Below are 18657 nucleotides of genomic sequence, written 5' to 3'. Positions count from 1 at the left end.
ATTTCCATCATGGACCCTCTTGTGAACACTACAATTTAGCCAATGGCCTCTTACAGATAATAGGCCAATATATCAGAATTAAACAGAGCCAAGTCCGTGCATTTTTAAAAATCATCAAATGCAGGGTCCTCCTGGTCATATAAATATAAATGAAAGCTTGATTGTATCACAGTTTGCAGGCATGGAGTGCTTGTGTTGATGGCTGGCATGCAAGCATAAGCTATTGATTACTAAAGGCAGATATTAGCTTCCCAGAAGTGTCCCCAGAGTTTCAAATTTGTATTTTTTCTTGTTTATCGTATTTTATAAAAACAATCTTCTCCTCCCTCCCCCTGATCCAGCGGGAGGGATCTTTCTTGAGAGACCAGGGCAATACTTTGAATATTTATCTACCCACAGTCAAACTGAAGAGATATGTGTTCTCTCTCTCTCTACCATGTGGTGGTGCTGTCACGTCAGGACAGAAAGACCACTGTGTCCATTGGTGGGGGGGTCCTAGGAAGCTGGAAGAGTCAACATCACTGTACTAATTCTGACACAGTTGAATTAAAATTGTTTTTTTATTTAATATTTTCTAAAAAACCCATTAATTCTTTTCAGAATTCCTTGTCATTGTCTTCTAACCCAATATAAAATTTGTTGGAGGGAGAATCTCTGGTAGAAGAGGAAGAACTGGGGATTTTCAGTGGTGTACTACGGCATTGACAGAAAACATGGCTTAAAATGTTTTTCCCCTGATGATCTTAGGAAGGGCACATTCTGGGCAATAGTGGGTCCAGGGTTTCTACGTATTAAGTTGAAGCATGTGAAATTAATGACACATCCAAAGGGCAACTTAATATGATTCAATCTAGTAGAAAAGGCTTTGGAGCAGCTAACTAGTCAAAGGAGGGGATGGGGATACTTATAATTGGGCTTACAAAAAACATACATGGGTTTACTTTTTTCCGTAATATTTTTATGTTAATTGCTTGAAGGAAGAACTAATGGAGATTACTGAGGTGTATGTGTGTGGAGCAAAAATTTTCTCTGTAATAACTCTTTGACACCACTGCCTCTTCCAGGCTTGATGGAGAGGAAGAAAGTGAGAGAATGGCCCTGATATACCAGATATAATCATCTATGATTCACACCGGTTCACATTACAATCTTTCCTTGTCCTTCACCTTTTTGCTTCTTCCTATCTTTCATTTGCCAGTGACCTGAAGAAAACAGGAAGAGAGAATTCATCAGGAATTAGAAAATACCCCCAAAATACATTAACTATAAATAGAATCAAAATTCAGTGAAGCAGAATCAGGCATATGAGTCATAAGCTGTGATTTTACCAGTGTAAGCACTAAGAAGAAGAAAATTTTAATATAAATGGATGTATATTGAGAATCAAAGAAAACATACTTTAGGCACTTGATGATAATGTGCACATATTATCTGTAGTGCAAGATCTGAACAAATAGATCATCTGTGCATGGCACTAATAGGATTTTCTGGCCTAGACTTTTCCCATCCACCATCTTCACTATCTTCACTGCTGGGGCTCAATTTGTGTGTGTGTGTGTGTGTGTGTGTGTGTGTGTGTGTGTATTATGTATGCTGTTAGAGTACAAGGAAATTTAATGGCATGTAAACCTCTCTGTGAGTCTCCTTTCTTTATCCCACTACCTCAAAGCTGGCTTCAAGCTTTAGCCTTGGAGCTGAACTCCATCTCTAGTTTCTCAATAGAGAGCAAAGGTTTTCTTCCCTCACACTGCTATCTGTATCCACAGTGCAGCAGGATGGTCCACGGCCCTCAGCATGGTGGTCTTGAGAGTTCACAGCTATTCACGGTACAGTTTATATCCTACAGAAAGCATTAAGTACATCATTTCTTTTGCCTCAGTCCTCCACTTCCTTATCCAGTCCTCTAGTTTTTCCAGCTTTTTCCTTTCTTGCTGTGTCTGCTCTTCCTCCCCTTTAAACTTCTTTCCATGTTTGTCAGGGACTTCTGCTACTACCTCCTAATGATGTTTCTGACTCCAGAATTGCCTGGGTGATCTCCAGTATCTGAAGTTAATTACTCCACTGTTTAAAATCTTCCCTAGATTCAAGGTGTTATTGCATACATGAGCCCCTACCCACTGCCTATAGAACCATCACTCTCTTGCACTGGTACCTGACACAAATTTCCCAAAGACAACAAGGTACTTCCTATTTCCTTTCTTAGCTTAAGCCATATCTTCTGGTTAGAATGGCTTTCTCCAGACCAGGTCCCATAAGTATTTTTACATACCCATTCCAGCGGTGAATTGTATTTGTGTTTATTTACTAAGTTCATTCTTTATTTCTCTGCTGTGTTGTAATGGGTAAAATGTTAAACCACAGGCAGCACTCGATCTTACTTCTGCTTCAGGATGAAGACTAAGTTTCAGTTAGGGCTTTCTGCAATGGGCATAGAGCAGCAAGAGGGTAGTTTGGATTAATTGTCTAATAATATTCCTTAGTGATAATTGCTTACCTTAGGTCCATAGACTTGTATGCTAATGTGTTTTAGTCTGGGGAGAAATTCCATAGTTTTACCTACATTATTATCAAACATTCCCCAAAGACTAAGAACTAGAAATCAAGAGAAAAGTGTTTGTGTATGTGTCCCAACTACTTCTTTTTTTATTTTCAGAATATGTCTTACCATCCAAGACTGTTTCTAATCATATATTGTTGTGTTCAGGGCTTTGTAAGGGAATAGATTTAATTCAGTACACATAATTTATAGGATTATTTTATAATATTCACCCCAAAAGCCAAATGCAGAGGAGTGTGAGAGATCTGTTCTCATGCTAGAGACCCAAAGAATCCAGCTGAGGCTCTGTATCCCACAGCAATGTCCCATATGAATCTGCCAAAGGCCTAGAGCCCAAAGCAATGTCTCACATAAATCTGTATCAAGGATCTGCACCGGGAAGGCCCAAAGGCCAGTGGTGGAAGCTAAAAAGTTCGTACTGGGAGGAGGAAGGTTCTGTGCCAGGGGTCTTCCCTGGAGCTCCCTGGGAAGAGAACAGCAGCCATTCTTGGTGACAGCCAACAGTGTGGACAGCTCCTTGGATGAGGAGAACAGCCAAGTTCTTATTAGGAAAGCCAGCCATGGCAAGCTTCTCTAGAAAAATCAACAGTGTGCAATCTTACCCTTTTGTTCTCCTTTCGTCATTTTGGCAACAGTCCTCAGGTGGATCTTCCACACTCTGAATCAGTTCAGCTGGGTGTTCCAAGGTGACATTAGTTAATTCACCACACATACTATTTTAATAAATTGTTCCTCTTTTGTGCATTCCCACTTATGACTCAGAAAACCTTACTAAAATATTAAGACATACTCAGTCTTTTCAATGGAGTCATATTAGCTAAAGCAGATATTCTGTAGTCCATAGAGAATGTTTAAATCTAAGCTTCAAAGTTTTTGAAAGATGTTGGTATACAGAAGTGATTGCTTTTATTATAGGTCTATTGCAAAGATCAAAGGCACAAAAGTTGTTAACACAAGTTAAAAAACCCCGCAATAATAACTGTAACAGATATAAGAAAATATCTAAAGGGGTTAAATTGTAGACTTTAGTCTGTACTTGAAAATACACAATTAAATATAGCACTACAAAGCAAATACAGATGCATACAGACAGATTAAAATCATATCAAATGCTCAGTTAAAAGCAACTATCTCATAAAACTAAGAATGTGAAAGATCTTTATTTTAAAAGAAAAAGTCTAGAGGCTGAAACTGAGAGAATTTGTAAAGATTTTATGGAGGAATTTGCAGACACTTCCCCTGATACCTAGATACGTAAATCTTTGCAGTGAACAAATCAAAGCTTGAGCTATTAAAGACAGAAAGTTAGAAAGATTGATTTTTTTATAATAGGAAGATAATATAATGTAATACTCTCAAAATTTTTTCTTCTACATGAGCTAAGTTTAGCTTAACATCGTAAGCTTGAGGGTTGAGTGGAAAAAAGTTGCTCTGAGAAAGAAGGTAGGGGCAAGTCTTCACATGGGTAAGAAAGATGGCTGAAACTACAAGAATGCAGAGAACAAAGGTGAAGAAGAAGAATTAATTCAAAGAAAGAGAGGATGAAGAAATGAGAGAGAAGTGTAAAGAAAGAAAAGAAAGGAGAGAGAAGAAGGAGCAATTGAAAATGAACAGATGAGAGGTTTCTGTAGCTTTAGCCTCTCAGAACCCAGTCTGTGGCTAGAATGCTTGCTTGTGACTGCTGTGTGATTCTGAGGTATCTTGAAGATCATGTCCTCTGACCTCCTAAGATTTCTAAAATTGTGTGGAGGCACTATCTCAAAGTCTACCAACGTGAGAAATGGAAGATGATGGTCTTTTTGTAAGGTCTGAGCTAGGGCCAGAGTTCCTAGCACAAATAATTTATTTGAAAGCAAAAGTCTTGAGTCAATGTGCTCTTGCCATGAGACTCACTGGTCCTACTGTGTAACTCACTACCCAGAAGCTGCTGACCTAACTACACCGTAGAATACACCATTGACACCTCAGTTACAATTCTGATTGGGTAATAGTTTCATGTACAGTCTGTGTGCTTTTCAAGATGTAGGTTGTATTTGAGCCAAGAAATTGATATCTGGTGTTGTCTTTCCTCAGGACAAGGGGGCAGAAGTGGGAATGGCACATCTCACTATTAGAACTCTTTACTTGGCTGCAGCAACCTTATCAAAAACCGGGTGGTGTTTTAACAACACAAATGCTTTTGCTACAGTTCTTGAAATAGGAGATTACAATGTTACAATGGTCAGGTTCTGGTAAAGGCCCTCTTCCTGTGGTAAATGGCTGAGTTTTAGTATCTTTACATGGCTTAAACTTGCTCTATATCAACTCACTTCAACAGCTCTTTTATTTACTCTCCTTGTGTCTTTTGAATCTCCTGCTGTATGAATGTTACTAACCATGAAAGAAATGTTTCCCTCATGACATGCAGTGGAGGTGGATTCTGAGATTTTTTTATCTGGCCACCAATCACTCCTCTTGCTGCTGGAAAACAGGCAAAAGTAAGGATTCTTTGTTAATTGGGGTGACTGATTCTTATCTTGTACAATGAAAAAGGGGGAAATTCTAAATAAAACCCAAAGAATTCTCTGTGATGCTCTCTAGTTTTTTTTTCTTCTTCTTCTTTTTTTTATTGTACCAAGAATCAAACTCAGGACCTTGCACTTGTGAGCACCACTGAGCTAAATCCCCAGCCCTTGTAGTTTTTTCTTATCCAGTGATAAAGATAAGAAAACAGTAGTGACTCTGTACAGGCAATATCACCAAGGACTTATATATCTTGGGAATAAAATATGGGTTATTCTACCAGTTAAAGAATCCTGACTGTATCTAGGTGTGACAAATACCTGTAACCCCAGCACTTTGAGTGGATGGGTCAGAAGGATTGGAGGTTGGAGACTAACCTGGGAAACTCAATGAGACCCTATTTCAAATAGAAAAGCAAGCAACAACTACAGAAAATACTGGAGATGTAGCCAAGTGTGAAGGCCATAGGCTCACTTCCCAGTGACTATGATGACAATAACGACAAAAAAACAAACAAGAACAGCAAAAGCTCTGTTAGTGTTTGACAGCCAAATCCTCCAGTGGAAACTTATCTCTTGGAACCCTTCTCATATTTGGGGAATATGCAGCCTGTAAGTCATTTCTCACCAAGGCAGATGTCATGATACATCCTTCTGCAGATCACCTTGTAGTTGGGGCAAAGGAAATGATGTAGCTTCTGCCAATAATACACCCAGGACTTTGATTTGCAACAGAATAGGAAAGAGACTTGGAGTAGAATTCAATGTCAGAAGGTGAGTTCCTAGGATTTGGCTATTGCTGCTGTCTGTATTGCTAGGTCAAATCTGGGGTACAAAAGAATGAGAGTATAACAATAGATGTAAGTGCAGTCAAGTTGGATTTCTGGTATGTGTGTGACTTGACCATCTCAAAATGTCAGGAGACTTTGCTGTTGATGACAAGAGTCAAGCTATCCTACCACACATTAGTCATCTGCCATACCAATACTTAAAACTCTTTTAGAAAAGACAACCAAACTCAGATTCTCAACAGCAAGGAAGCCATCGTGCCTGCCATACAACAAAAAATGGCTAGACATAAAAAGGAATAGGAATATGAGACCTCACAATGAGGAGAAAAAAATCAAGGAAGATAAAGAAAACCACATAATGGCACACTGCGGTTCAAAAGGGTAAAAATTCAAGACTTAAGGAAAATAAAAATAAAAAGAAATAGAAAGCCACATTACATACAAAAACCAAAACGTGTTATTATAAAGCATACTCTTTTATAATTGGGAAAACTGAGGTGCACAAATTTAACTTAATTAAGATGTCACCCTACAACATGGCAGAGCTGAATGCTTCTGAATGCTGCATTTCTGTCTTTGGCTTTCATCTCTGGTTCCTGGCATATAGTTCTATAACGCTTGGATTTTCCTAAATGAAGGAAGTATGATGCTCAGCTTCTGTTATTCATCATAAACCCCCATCAAAATCCAAATTAATAAAAATTTAAAAATAAAAATTTTCTCATTCTGAAGTTAAAAAAATAAGATCCTTCAACCACTGCCAATAAATTGACTTTGGATGGACTCCTAGATAACTTCTGGATGGGGGCTGGTCACCAGAGAAATCAACACCATGATTAGAGAGTTGGGACTTTCAGCCCTGCCCTCAACCTCCTGGGTATTGAGTCAATACCGCCAGTCAATCGTGCCTAGCTAATGGGGCTTGCCTAGAACCCCTAAACAATAGAGTTGAGAAAGCCTCTGGGTTGGTGAACACATCCAAGTTGTGGTGCTCACCCCAAACTCTGAGGGCACAGAGGCTTACACGCTCAGGATCATTCTGGGCTTTATCCAGTGCACCTCTCCATCTAGTCATTTATTTCTATATTTTATAATATCCTCTACAATAAACTGGTGAGTGTGAGTAAATTGTTTCCCATGAGTTCTGTAAGCCATTATAGAAAACTATCAAACTGAGGGGGACATGCAAAAGCCCCGACTTTGTAGCCAATTTGCACAGAAGTGTGGGTAATGTGGGGTCTATTTGTGATTGACATATTAAGGTGGAGTGCTGTCTGGTGAGACTGAGCTCCTATCTTGTGGGATCTGCAGTAACTCTGGATAATTGTCAGAACTGAACTAAATTGTAGGACACCATTTTGTTTCCACAGAGAATTGGATAATTTCTCAGCGTGAAAAACACACACACTTGAGGTCAGAAAGGAATAAACTATTTCTTTCTTTTAGTATTTCTATCCTGTCATTCTCAGAAGGGATGGGAGGAGAACTTATCAAATAGGAGAATATGTTACAACTGCCCTGAAAATTCACCTGAGTGTTGTGTTTATCCCCAGTACCTCAGCTGCTATGATAATAAGTTATGTGCCATCATAGAAGAATAAATTCCTAATATCATAGGACATTAATTCCTTATATCAGGAATATAGGTCAGTGATCTTCTCTAAGTATGTACTATAACATATGATCATAGTCTTTTCTGCTCATCTTACTCAAGCCCCCTTACTGCTGAGCTCCAGGTCTCCATGATTGCTGCTTTTTGGCTCACTAGTGGTCTAATGCTTTCAGTTAAACTGCCTTGGAATATATATATATAAAAAGATTTCCTGATATTTCTAAATTAAAGCCATATTTAACAACACTATTGCTAATTATAAGGCCTCCTAGTCTAGATAATGGCTCTTCTTTGTGATGTTTGTACCTTTAAAATAATTGCAGGTTTTTATTTAGTCTTGAAATGATAAATATTTATGCCCACTAACCTTTTTATCCACACCATCTTTAGTGATTTATATAAAAAGATTTCCTGATATTTCTAAATTAAAGCCATATTTAACAACACTATTGCTAATTATAAGGCCTCCTAGTCTAGATAATGGCTCTTCTTTGTGATGTTTGTACCTTTAAAATAATTGCAGGTTTTTATTTAGTCTTGAAATGATAAATATTTATGCCCACTAACCTTTTTATCCACACCATCTTTAGTGATTTTCAGTGCAGCTTTGTTTTCTCATCTTACACTTTACCAATTTGAATCCAAGGCTCCAGATTAGACATGCTTCTCAGAGTTCAATGATATCAGAGTTAGGAGGAAGGAACAACTGCTTCTCTCCCGGAAGCAGGGTCTTCATATTTATCCTAAAGTAGGTGCCCTCTTCTAGGGCATGGTTGCTTTCTGATCACATTACAAAATGTGCTTGTTCCACATCACTAAGATTTTCCCTGGGCCGGGGATTTAGCTCAGTGGTTCCGGCCACTGCTTCACAAGTGCAAGGACCTGAGTTCAATCCCCAGTACTTAAAAAAAAAAAAAAAATCCCTATCTTTTACTTCCATATATTTTTCGCCAGCACAGGTTTAGTTATTACTATGTTATCTTTACTGATATGAGCAACAGCTCTTAATTTAGCATCATTTGCAAACCGGTTAAATACCATTTGCTGTCTCTATGTGATCGTTAATAAAGATGTCAACCGTAACATCTTGGAAGGTTGCTACAGCATTTCTTCACCTTAAAAAAAAAAAAAGTGAAGATGTAGAGAAAATCTTCCTGGACTCTAAAATATTGAGAGTCTCCCTGTTCATCTGACTTCCGTGGTCTTCCCCAAGTGCTTGCTGGGTGGCAGCCTACCTCTTTAGCAGACTTGGCTACATGCTGCTTCTTGTCATGTTTTCACTCTGTTAAAATGAGTTTTCTTAAATAAAATATATATTACTTACTAGCTTGTGTTAAATCAACAGGGAAAATGTCAAATATTTCTAAAAATTTGAAATGTTGATGTTTGGGAAGTCAGGCAAGAAATGAGGAGTAAGAGATTTATTCTCAAAAAAACTGATTTTGAGGGAGAGTATTATATTTGGAAGATGTTGCTAGGAAGTTGCTGGAAGGAAGGAAGAGATAAAGGAAGGAAAAAAGAAAAAGTAAGGTAGAAACTCACTGATTTATTCTAGCTGTAATTTGAGAGAAATTTATGTTTTTCCTTTTTTTCTGTCTTCTCTGTTCTCTCACCCCTCCTCTATATTTCACAACCAGGTCTTCCTAGGTTTCGGTAATAAACAGATAGCCTTCAAGCTTTAGGACAACACTCAGATTCTTTATTTTAGGCCATGCGCAAACTTTGTAGGTACAGAAGTTAAATAAATGTAACCTTTTCCTCTTTTGTGTTTTCCTCTGGGTGCTCCACTTTTTTTTATGATAAAGAAATTTATAATAGGGGGACATCACTTAGGTAGAGGTCATTTGACCTGTCCAACTCACCAAAATCTGACCAATAATGAGGAACCCAGGAGAAACAAAAGTCTCTGTGGCTCCAAAATGGATAATCCATGAGTGGAGTGACACTGATTCTGGTTCTGTACCTAGCACGTGGGTGGCAGGGTGAGTTTTAGAAGTGATTAAGCTTTGTTAGATTACTGAATCACCCCCTTCTACCCCATTGCAAGTAGGGGGAAATTTTGCAGAGTAGAAAACAGAACTTTTTAAAAGGTGAAAGCATTTTCTGTTACTGGCAACATTACCCCTGGACTTTAGCCTTGCACAGCTTTTCTCTGAACATTACCGAGGGAGAGTAGAAAGGTTTACACAAAACTGGGAGGATCAAGATAGATCTGGAGGTCCGGCCTGCAGGGGACCCAGGCCTGTTCCCTGGCAGTGCTAGGGTGGGGTGAAGCTTATGTTAGGTGCTTGCAACGGCCTCAGAAATGATCTTGTGCTCTGTGCACAACCAGAAAAGAGAGCAGATGGGTGTTTGGAAGAACTAAGCACCTAATGCCATGGACAACTAATGACTGTAGGGGCTCAGCAGAGGGACTTGACACCATCTGGGAAGAAAACAGCTCAGTGATGCCCAAGTTGAAATTTCTCACCAGCCACATGGCATGGGGCTTGATGTCAGACTTAACAGTTTTAAAGATGATAAAGGAATATGATTACTTTTATCTAAGTTTATCATCTGAGATTTATCTTTGTTGTATTTGATTACCTAGTAGTTCAGTTAACAGTAACTCATTTATTGACTACCACAGTGAGTTTCCACAACTGACATAAGGACAGAAATCCAAAACAAAATCCAAAATTTTGTTTTATAATAATTGATATTTTATAAGAGTTGATAAAGGAACCCCAAAGATACATTATGTTCTAGCAGATGTGAAAAAGATGTGAAAGTATCCTTTCCTTCTTCTTCAAAGTCATAGAGCACATCTCCTACTGTGCTTTCTTAGCTTTCCTCGGAGCTATTGTGACCATTTGACCATTGGATATGAAAAGCGTGATGTGAACAACTTTTATTACACATCCTTAAAAATAAAGGTACTTAAATTTGCTGCTCTTTTCTTTTACTGTAGTCTAAAACAGAGACATGACATCAGCTTAATTTTTATCGTGCAGGAAAGAACAGTGACCCAAAAGAAGATGAAATACCAAAAATCAAGGAAAGACATTCCTTAGATGACCTCATAAAATGGACTTACACAATAAGCCTAAAACAGCCAGAGAAATAACCCTTTGTTTATTTGATTATATTTGAGGTAGCTCAGTATTTATTTTAACATTTATCAAGGTTATCAATCTTTCCCTTTTATAATAAATTTTTGTAAAAATATAAACAATGTTGTTGACATCCTGTGTTTAAGAAGTACAGAGTCTAAAAGAAATTCAAAAGGAAGTTCTGATATTTAAATTTTAAGCAACATCACTCTCATAAACATATTAGATTTGTGTTTGAATTTTACATTTAATATACAGTATAATGAACAGCTCCATCTCTTCTCTCTCTCATATCGCTAAATGTTCTTTGGAAACATTCTTTTGAATGGTATGACATCTGGATATACATAATTTACTAATGAATCTCATGTTGTTAGGTATTTATATCACTTCAGGTTTTTCTTTATTTGTATCATTGCCGTGGATATTTGAGTACATGAATCTTGGTCTTCATTTTATATGTTCCTAAGAACGACATCTGAGAAGTAAAATCTACTGTACCACCTTACCTTTTTCTAACCTTAGGTCACTAAATACTACTCTTTAGCCACAGTACTAAAACTTTTCCTCACAAACATCCAGAAGAAAATATTTAAAAATCAACTTTATCTGACTTTGCCTCTAGAATCAAATTTGTTCTTTCTGATATCAACTGCAAGGCTCACTGCAGTTATACCACAATTTACCTTTTATGAGAGTATTTTTTTTATATAGTAGGGATTGAGCCAAGAGCCTTTGAACTACTCAGTCTCCTCCCCCTTTTTTGAGACAAAGTCTAAGTCTTTGATTATATCTTCATGTAGATACTTGTTCAGTTCAAATATACCATGCAACTCCTTGAACACACCTCACCATTTTCTGATTTCATGCACTGCTATTTCTTCCCACATAATCAAACTTTATCCATTCATCAAGCTACCACTTAATATTTACTTTCTTTATTTAGATTTCCCAGAACTTATAGTCCCTTGCACCTGCTCCTATGGAACTGTTGGCATATTCCTGTTCTCACTATATTCTTGGCAGCATGTTTACCTCATGTGACACCTGTGGAAGCGCCTTAAATGACTGCCCTTGTGTTTTCTGAAATTTGTGCTGAAATTTCTAATATATGCATAGTTTTAATTGTTTTGGAATGTTTAACAAAGTACCAAAGAGTGGGAGGCTTGTAAACAACAGATTCCTCACAGTTCTGGAGAATGGAAGGCTGGTATGAGGCTCAATGCATGGTCCTGTTTTGATGAAGACCTTCTGAACTGCAGTTCCCTGAATTCTGTATACTCACAAGGCAGGGAAGGGGCAAGAGAGCTTTTTGATGTACTTTTATTAGGACATTAATCCCATTCATGAGAGTTCTGTCCTCATGAGCTCATTATCTATCGAAAGCCCCACCACCTAATAGCTTTACATTATGAGTTAGAGTATGAGTTTTAGGCAGACATAGACAGTCCATCACATGAATTTTGCGATGGTCAAATCTGATTGTCAATTTGGCTGACTTGAATGATGCCTAGAATATTGATGAAGCAGACTTCCAAGTGTGTGTGAGAGTGTGTCCAGAGAAGATTGGTGTGTGGATCACCAAGCTCAGTGGGGAAGACTGTTTTTGAATGTGAGCATCACTGTATGTGGGGCCCAGATGGAATAAGAACATGGAAAAAGGGAGAAGTTTGAGCATATACATCTGATCTGGATTCTTGCTACTCTTACTGCTTCTGGATTTCGCCTGCTGATTTTTCAGCTGTGAAACATAGATTTGCACCAGAGACTGATTAGTGGTCTTTCAGGTCTTTAGTGTTGGATTGGGGCTATACGAGCTCTCTTGTACTGAGACTGTGAGCTTCTTAGACTAACTATGTACAGCTTCTCTGTCTCTCTGGCCTGCAGCAGCCATGTGAGACCATCCAGCCTCTAATCATGGGAGGCAAATCTATTAAAACCCCTCTTACATACAATCTGTTGATTCTGTTCATCTGTAGAACCCTAATACATATGTACAAAGGATATATTTGCATAAACTTACTCTTCCACAGACCCATTAGGGTCAGATCTGGATTCCATGTGTTGAAAAACTTCCTGCCAAACCAATGAACTGTGATGAACCTTTGAGCCAAGGGCAAACAATGCAGGCTGACTGTGATGACGTACAAGTCCCATGAAGGGACAGACCTTAGAATTAAGAGCCAAGCTGTGTTGGGGCATATTCAGGCTGTGTAAGCAGAGGGGAACAGGTGAGACAAACAGGAATTCACAGAAAAGAATCCAAGAAAGGTTGAGGTTGGAGAACTTGTCCTAAGGAGGAAAGATTAAGTGCCTGCTGAGATTTCTAACATCACTCCACTTTCCAACTCTTATTTACATGCCTCTCATCCATACTTCCTTTTCTTTCTTTGAGACAGCCCTATAGCAAATCACTGTTGCATTGTCTTGAATAGGTTTCTGCTTTGTGTGACTTAAAGAACGTTGAATGGGACAATATCTAACTAGGGTTCCTCATTCTTTAATGGTAGGAAGAATATCCTACAGTCTTTTGGCCTCTCCTGAAACATTACCCTATCATGGTTTGAATAATATCCTATAAGTTTTTTCTTTGTGTCTTTATAATCTAATATTCTATTGTAGAGGATATGCTCACCTAAAAAAAAGCATAAAATCATTCTACGTATTCTTATAATGTCAACATTTATTTGGATCTGACTGGATTTGAGCCCCAGTTCTTTCTTTTACTAGTTGGGAGATCTCACTATAAAAGGAGGGGATAACACTAGAAAGCTTCTGGAGAGCTGTTCATTCCTTTGGGATTAAATAGCGTGATTAACCACCATGGGAACAAATTTGAGTTAGTGGCCTACAATTACATTCATAATTTCCCCACTGAGCAAGTGCTATGAACAGAATAAAAATATAGAATTTTTAATAAAACTAATATCATGAACAGAACTTATAAAAATGCTTACTGTATTAGGGATTGGAAGATGTAGCACTTTATTCAGCTATAGTATGTGTTTATGTAAAATATTGTTTAAGGGAAACCAAAATATATGCAAAATTGGAAAGTAATTGAGCCATTGTTACTAAATACAATTAAAATCTATGATAGGTAATAAGATATTTATGGTAATGTATTGCCCAGCTTTGTTATAAATATTCATATTTAACAGATACCTTTATTTGAAAGAGTAATAACAAGAGTTCACACTTATAGACTTCTTATTACATGCTCTGCATTGTACTTGCTCAATGCATTTATTACATAAATGAACCCTCAAACTGTCCAGCGATGGGAATTCTGTAACAATTCCCATTTTTCAGAAGAGAAAATTAAAGTTTAGTAAATAAAATGATCTTTTTAAGGATTTAAACAGCCATAGCTCTCCGATTTGTATCAAACTGTGTTATTTTATTTAGAAGTCTTATCGGACCTGGAAGCATGAAAAGAACAATAGAATCTCATATAAACCATGGTGTTTCTTGCTCATCCCTGCTAGTGTAGGACTGCCAGAGCTTTGTCAGTTTCCACTTAGTTATTTCTAGCAGTGTCCAGGGGATGTTTCATGTGTGCTAATGACCAAATCTGATTGGCCACCATGGGGTGCAGCAATTACTTGGGGTCAGGTAATTGAAAGGAGTTGCAGGACTCTAACAGGGCACACTCATGAAAGATTTATGACAGGCAGAGTATACACAGAGCAAGAAAGCGTAATACAACATGATGAAGGCCTGGAACACCTGGGCACATCTTCCGGGGTCCTGTCTTAGCTGCACAGAATATGTTCCATCTCAGCATCACAACCTGCCAATGTGGCAGTGAGATGTCTGTCTCAAGGAAGGTGGGGCACAAGTTTACTGGGAAGTCTTTTATAGCTCACTGATCGAACAACTAACCTGAGGCTGGGTGACCAGGTAACAAGGTGTGGACCATCCATCTCTACATTTTCACTAAACCATGTGTACAAGCTTAACTAGGTGATTCCTGGGGGGTATTTCAAGCTTTAATCAGTCCAATATGAATCATTACCTTGTAATTGCATTCCTATCTTGGCTAAACTTCTGTACCCTAGATATGCCTACAGATCAGCTTTCAGTGCTATTCCTATACATGTGGATGTGTTATTTAGGAAGTCCTTTTTCTTGCTTTAGCACAGCACAACACTGTCCAATAAACCTTCTGTATAAATGGAAATGTTCTAGGACCAAGGATTTAGCTCAGTGGTTCCGCCACCTGCCTTGCAAGTGAAAGGTCCTGAGTTCAATCCCTGGTACAAAAAACAAACAAATAAAGAACAAAGGAAATGTTCTTGATCTATAATGTCAGATAGGGTAGCTACCAGCCACAAATGACTATTGCATAGTTGAAATGTGGCTAGTGTTACTGAGGGTTCAAATTTTATTTAATTTTAGTCTAACCACATGTGGATAATGGTTAGATGGACAGTGCAGCTGTGGTATGTTTCTGTGCTGAGTGTGCTATGTCTTTTGGGCACTGTTGTGTCCACTAGGAAGAACTAAAGCTTATATTTGGCACTGCCTTTTCCACTGGACGAGGCCACCTCTGGGAGGCACTGCAGTCTCTTCTGCTGGTTATAGCTCAGCGCCATACTCACTGGGCATTGTGAGGCCCTTTTGCAGGCTTTTGTAGTGGATGTTCTGAAGCACCCAAGGTCAGTGCCAGACACTGTCGATCGCCTATTTAAAAGCCATTCCACACCCCACATGCTGACTAGCAGAACCTGCCTCCAACCCTAAGATTAAAAATTTGATTTTCATTTTTCCACCTTTTGCATTTACACCATGAGAATGGGACTCGACACTGGTGACAGCCTAAAGGAGCATCTGCTTTAGTCATTCATGCAATGAACGAATGCCCCCCGACTCATTTGTTGAAATTCTAACTCCCACTGTGACAGTATGAGCAAGTCATGAGGTGGGGCCCTCATGAACTGGAAAACTGTCCTTGTAACAGAGACTCCAGAGAGCTCTCTCACCTGCTCTACATTGTGATGCTGTAACAAAAAAGTTGGGAGTCCAGTCACTGACCCCTTCTGGCAGTTTTCAGCTCTACCAGTAGCTGACCATGATTGTGGATCATTAGAAAAAGAAAAACTGTGGTAAAATCTGTAAGAGCTAAGCTAGAGTTTTCTATTTCTTTTTTCTTTTTTTTTTGGTACCAGGGATTGAACGGGGGGTCCTTGCCCTTGCAAGGCAGGCGGCAGACCCACTGAGCTAAATTCCTGGCCCAGAGTTTTGTATTGCTTAGTGAAATTTATTCTTCAAATTGTCTCTTATCTTACAGCTAAAACTAGAGAGACTTGTGGCAAAGTATGAGACTTATAGATAACTTCTATCAATGAAAGTATCTAAGACCAGCACATTCAATCACTATTTCAATTTCTAAGTGTGACTTTCTCCCTAACCTGCCCTTTCTTTCTAGTGTGCTCATGCTTTCATTATGCACACTCTAATTTTTAAAACCTTTTTTTTTCTCATTGAGTTTATTGGTACATTTTAGGTATAGAGTACAGTTACATTCATTATTGGGATCTTGTACCTCTACAAGATCTCGGTTCTCATTTTTTCCCCTTGTCCCTGCCCTCCCTTCACCCCCTGCTTTCCTCCCCATTTACAAACACTTTATTTCCATTTCTTCATTTTCTCATATTTTTTCTTTTCCCTTATTACCTTTCCTCTACCCTTCCCACTTTCCCTACAACTTTAGCCTTTTTCTGCCTAAAAGCTTTTGTTTATTCTTGCCTAGAGGCTTCCAAATTGGTAATACAAATGGATCCAATGACAAATGTGCTAGACTTCTTTTACTGGGATCCACCAGATCAATCTTGTAAATAGCTCATAACTACTAAACTATACAACTTTTTTTTCTTTTATTGAGTTTATTGCTACATTTAAGTATACAGTACAGTTACATTCATTATTGGGATCTTGTACCTTTATATGACAGGTGGTCTTGGTTCTCATTTTTTCCCCTTGTCCCTGTCCTCCCTTCACCCCCTCCTCCCCTCCCCAATTACAAACACTTTATTACCATTTTTTCATTTTCTCATATTTTTTCCCTTATTACCTTTCCCCTACCCTTCCCACTTTCCCTACACCTTTAGCCCTTTTCACAATGTTAAATTATACAACTTCTATGTTGGATTCTGAAGTCCCCTGGACCTTCTCCTTATCCTCTTTGTGGAGTATATTCATAGCAGTCCTGCTGACCTTATAATTTGGCCCATGCATTCTTAACTGTTTCTTTGGCTTTGTCTCCTTCAGACTTAAAAGCTATGTAGCTACCAATATGACAATGCCAGGTGGCTATGGGAGGCCTTTAGATAGACCTTCTGTAGAGTAACTAACTGGGGATTACAAACAACTACGACCCTCTTCAGGTGGAAGTAGCCAGAGCTGTCTTCCCCCTTTTCCCCCTCATAGCAGTTAGGAATACTTCTTCAGAGTGGGGAATATTGCAGATAGGTAAGTTAGTTAGATATCCTAGAATTAGTTAGACAGGGTCACCCTCAAGGAGCCAACACAGAAAGGAGCCAAAATGGAGGATAATAAAGATACATTCACTGAAGACCAGAATGGTAAAAGAAGAGAAACTACTATAACCTTGTGCTTCCTCTGGGGATAAATAGCAGTGATTGATATTATAAATAGGTATCAATCACCTGGGTTGGGAGGGCAAGGTCTTAACCCAGCCTTTCCAGGAAATATTCTTGACCCCCACCCTTACTGAAAATCCTTGTATGCTTGCTACCTGACTTGCTTCCCCATTTAACGCCCACTTAATTAGCATTACCTGGGTGACTATACTTGTAGTCTTATTAGTTGGCCATGGTTTTGCCCCACCTCATGTCCACCTTGTAATTTTCCATTGGGTCTTACAGTTTTGTCCCACTCTGTACCCACCTTACCACATGGCTTTGCTGTATAAAACATCTTGGAGAAGTGGGGTGAGTGGGCAACCTAGTTTCTGGTCCCCCTTCTGTCTCTCTTAGACAGAAGCTTTCTTTCCCTCAATAAATTTTTCAAACTCTTAAAAAAAAAAGTTGATAGTCTATACCCTGGAAGATACTTTCTTTGTAATAGAACAGAGTTGACTGGAAGAAAATGAATGATTGTTTTCCTTGGGCAGACTTTGGGGCTATAGCATTTCCTACTGGACTGCACAAAGGCAAATCTGAAGCTGAGACACAACCTTCTCAGGATGCCAGTAGAGAAGGAGGCTGCCTTCTGATGACATCCTTGTGTGACTGAGATAATTCTGGGAATAGCTACTTCATGATTTCTTGTTATATTCAACACTAAAACGGTGCTTCAACTCTCATAGTTCTTTTCATTTAGCTCCCCTACTCCAAAGACATTATTGCATGGTGGGCTGAGGTAGGAAGCAAGCGTAATAGATAACATCATATTTTTGCTTTGAAATTCTCCTACTGAGACTTTGTTACTTTATGAAAAGTTTAAAAGAGAAAGTTGAGGGAGACTGTATAACAAACCCTCACAGGAAGTTGAACTGAGAGGGACTCTAACTGGAGGTAGACGTAGTCACTACAACAGCATGTTGACAAGTTGGTGTGAAAAATAACAAAATAGAGACAGAAAAGTAAAAGAAAGAGCCTACATAGAGGGATTAAGTGTCACGAAGAGAAAATTTTCTTTGATTTTAAAGTTCCTCATGTTTCTTCTTCTCTCTCTTTTTTGGCATTTAAATCTCTCTTTCCTGTTTTACCTCACTGTATTACTTCAACTCTGTTGCTTTGGAGAACTTGTTAGACAAATAAAAGAGCCTACAGTGTAAGCATAGACCACTCATTATACTCCCTCCGCGTGACAACCATATTCTGAGTTGGCTGCTTATTTTTGCTGTGTAAGTTTTGTTCTTTGGTACATATGTGTACGTATGCATTAATAAAATTAGTATTGATTTTCATGTTTTTAAACTTTTTATAAGTGTACCATACTGTACACCTCTTTTTAAAAATTTCGCTATTTTCTTTTTTACTTAGAATTGTTATTTGAGCTTTATCCATCTTGAAATATAAAAGCTCCATTTCAGCAAGAGCTACTACAAAAAAAAAAAATCCACTGATATTTTTCT

The 18657-nt window shown here is 38.4% G+C and overlaps 1 long non-coding RNA gene across 1 annotated transcript; it reads right to left on the bottom strand.

The window, feature by feature from the left end:
• Positions 1-950: 950 nt before the first annotated feature.
• Positions 951-7608, bottom strand: LOC104871129. Its single transcript, XR_782759.1, has 4 exons — positions 7559-7608; positions 4933-5017; positions 3160-3229; positions 951-1202 (listed from the first exon to the last, which is right to left on the bottom strand). It is a non-coding gene; the product is annotated as an uncharacterized LOC104871129 (long non-coding RNA).
• Between the last annotated feature and the right edge of the window lie 11049 nt (positions 7609-18657).

Source organism: Fukomys damarensis, unplaced genomic scaffold, assembly GCF_012274545.1.
Source record: "Fukomys damarensis isolate Sample0158 unplaced genomic scaffold, DMR_v1.0_HiC HiC_scaffold_38, whole genome shotgun sequence".
Lineage (NCBI taxonomy): Eukaryota > Metazoa > Chordata > Mammalia > Rodentia > Bathyergidae > Fukomys > Fukomys damarensis.
This window is presented reverse-complemented; position numbering and strand designations above follow the sequence as displayed.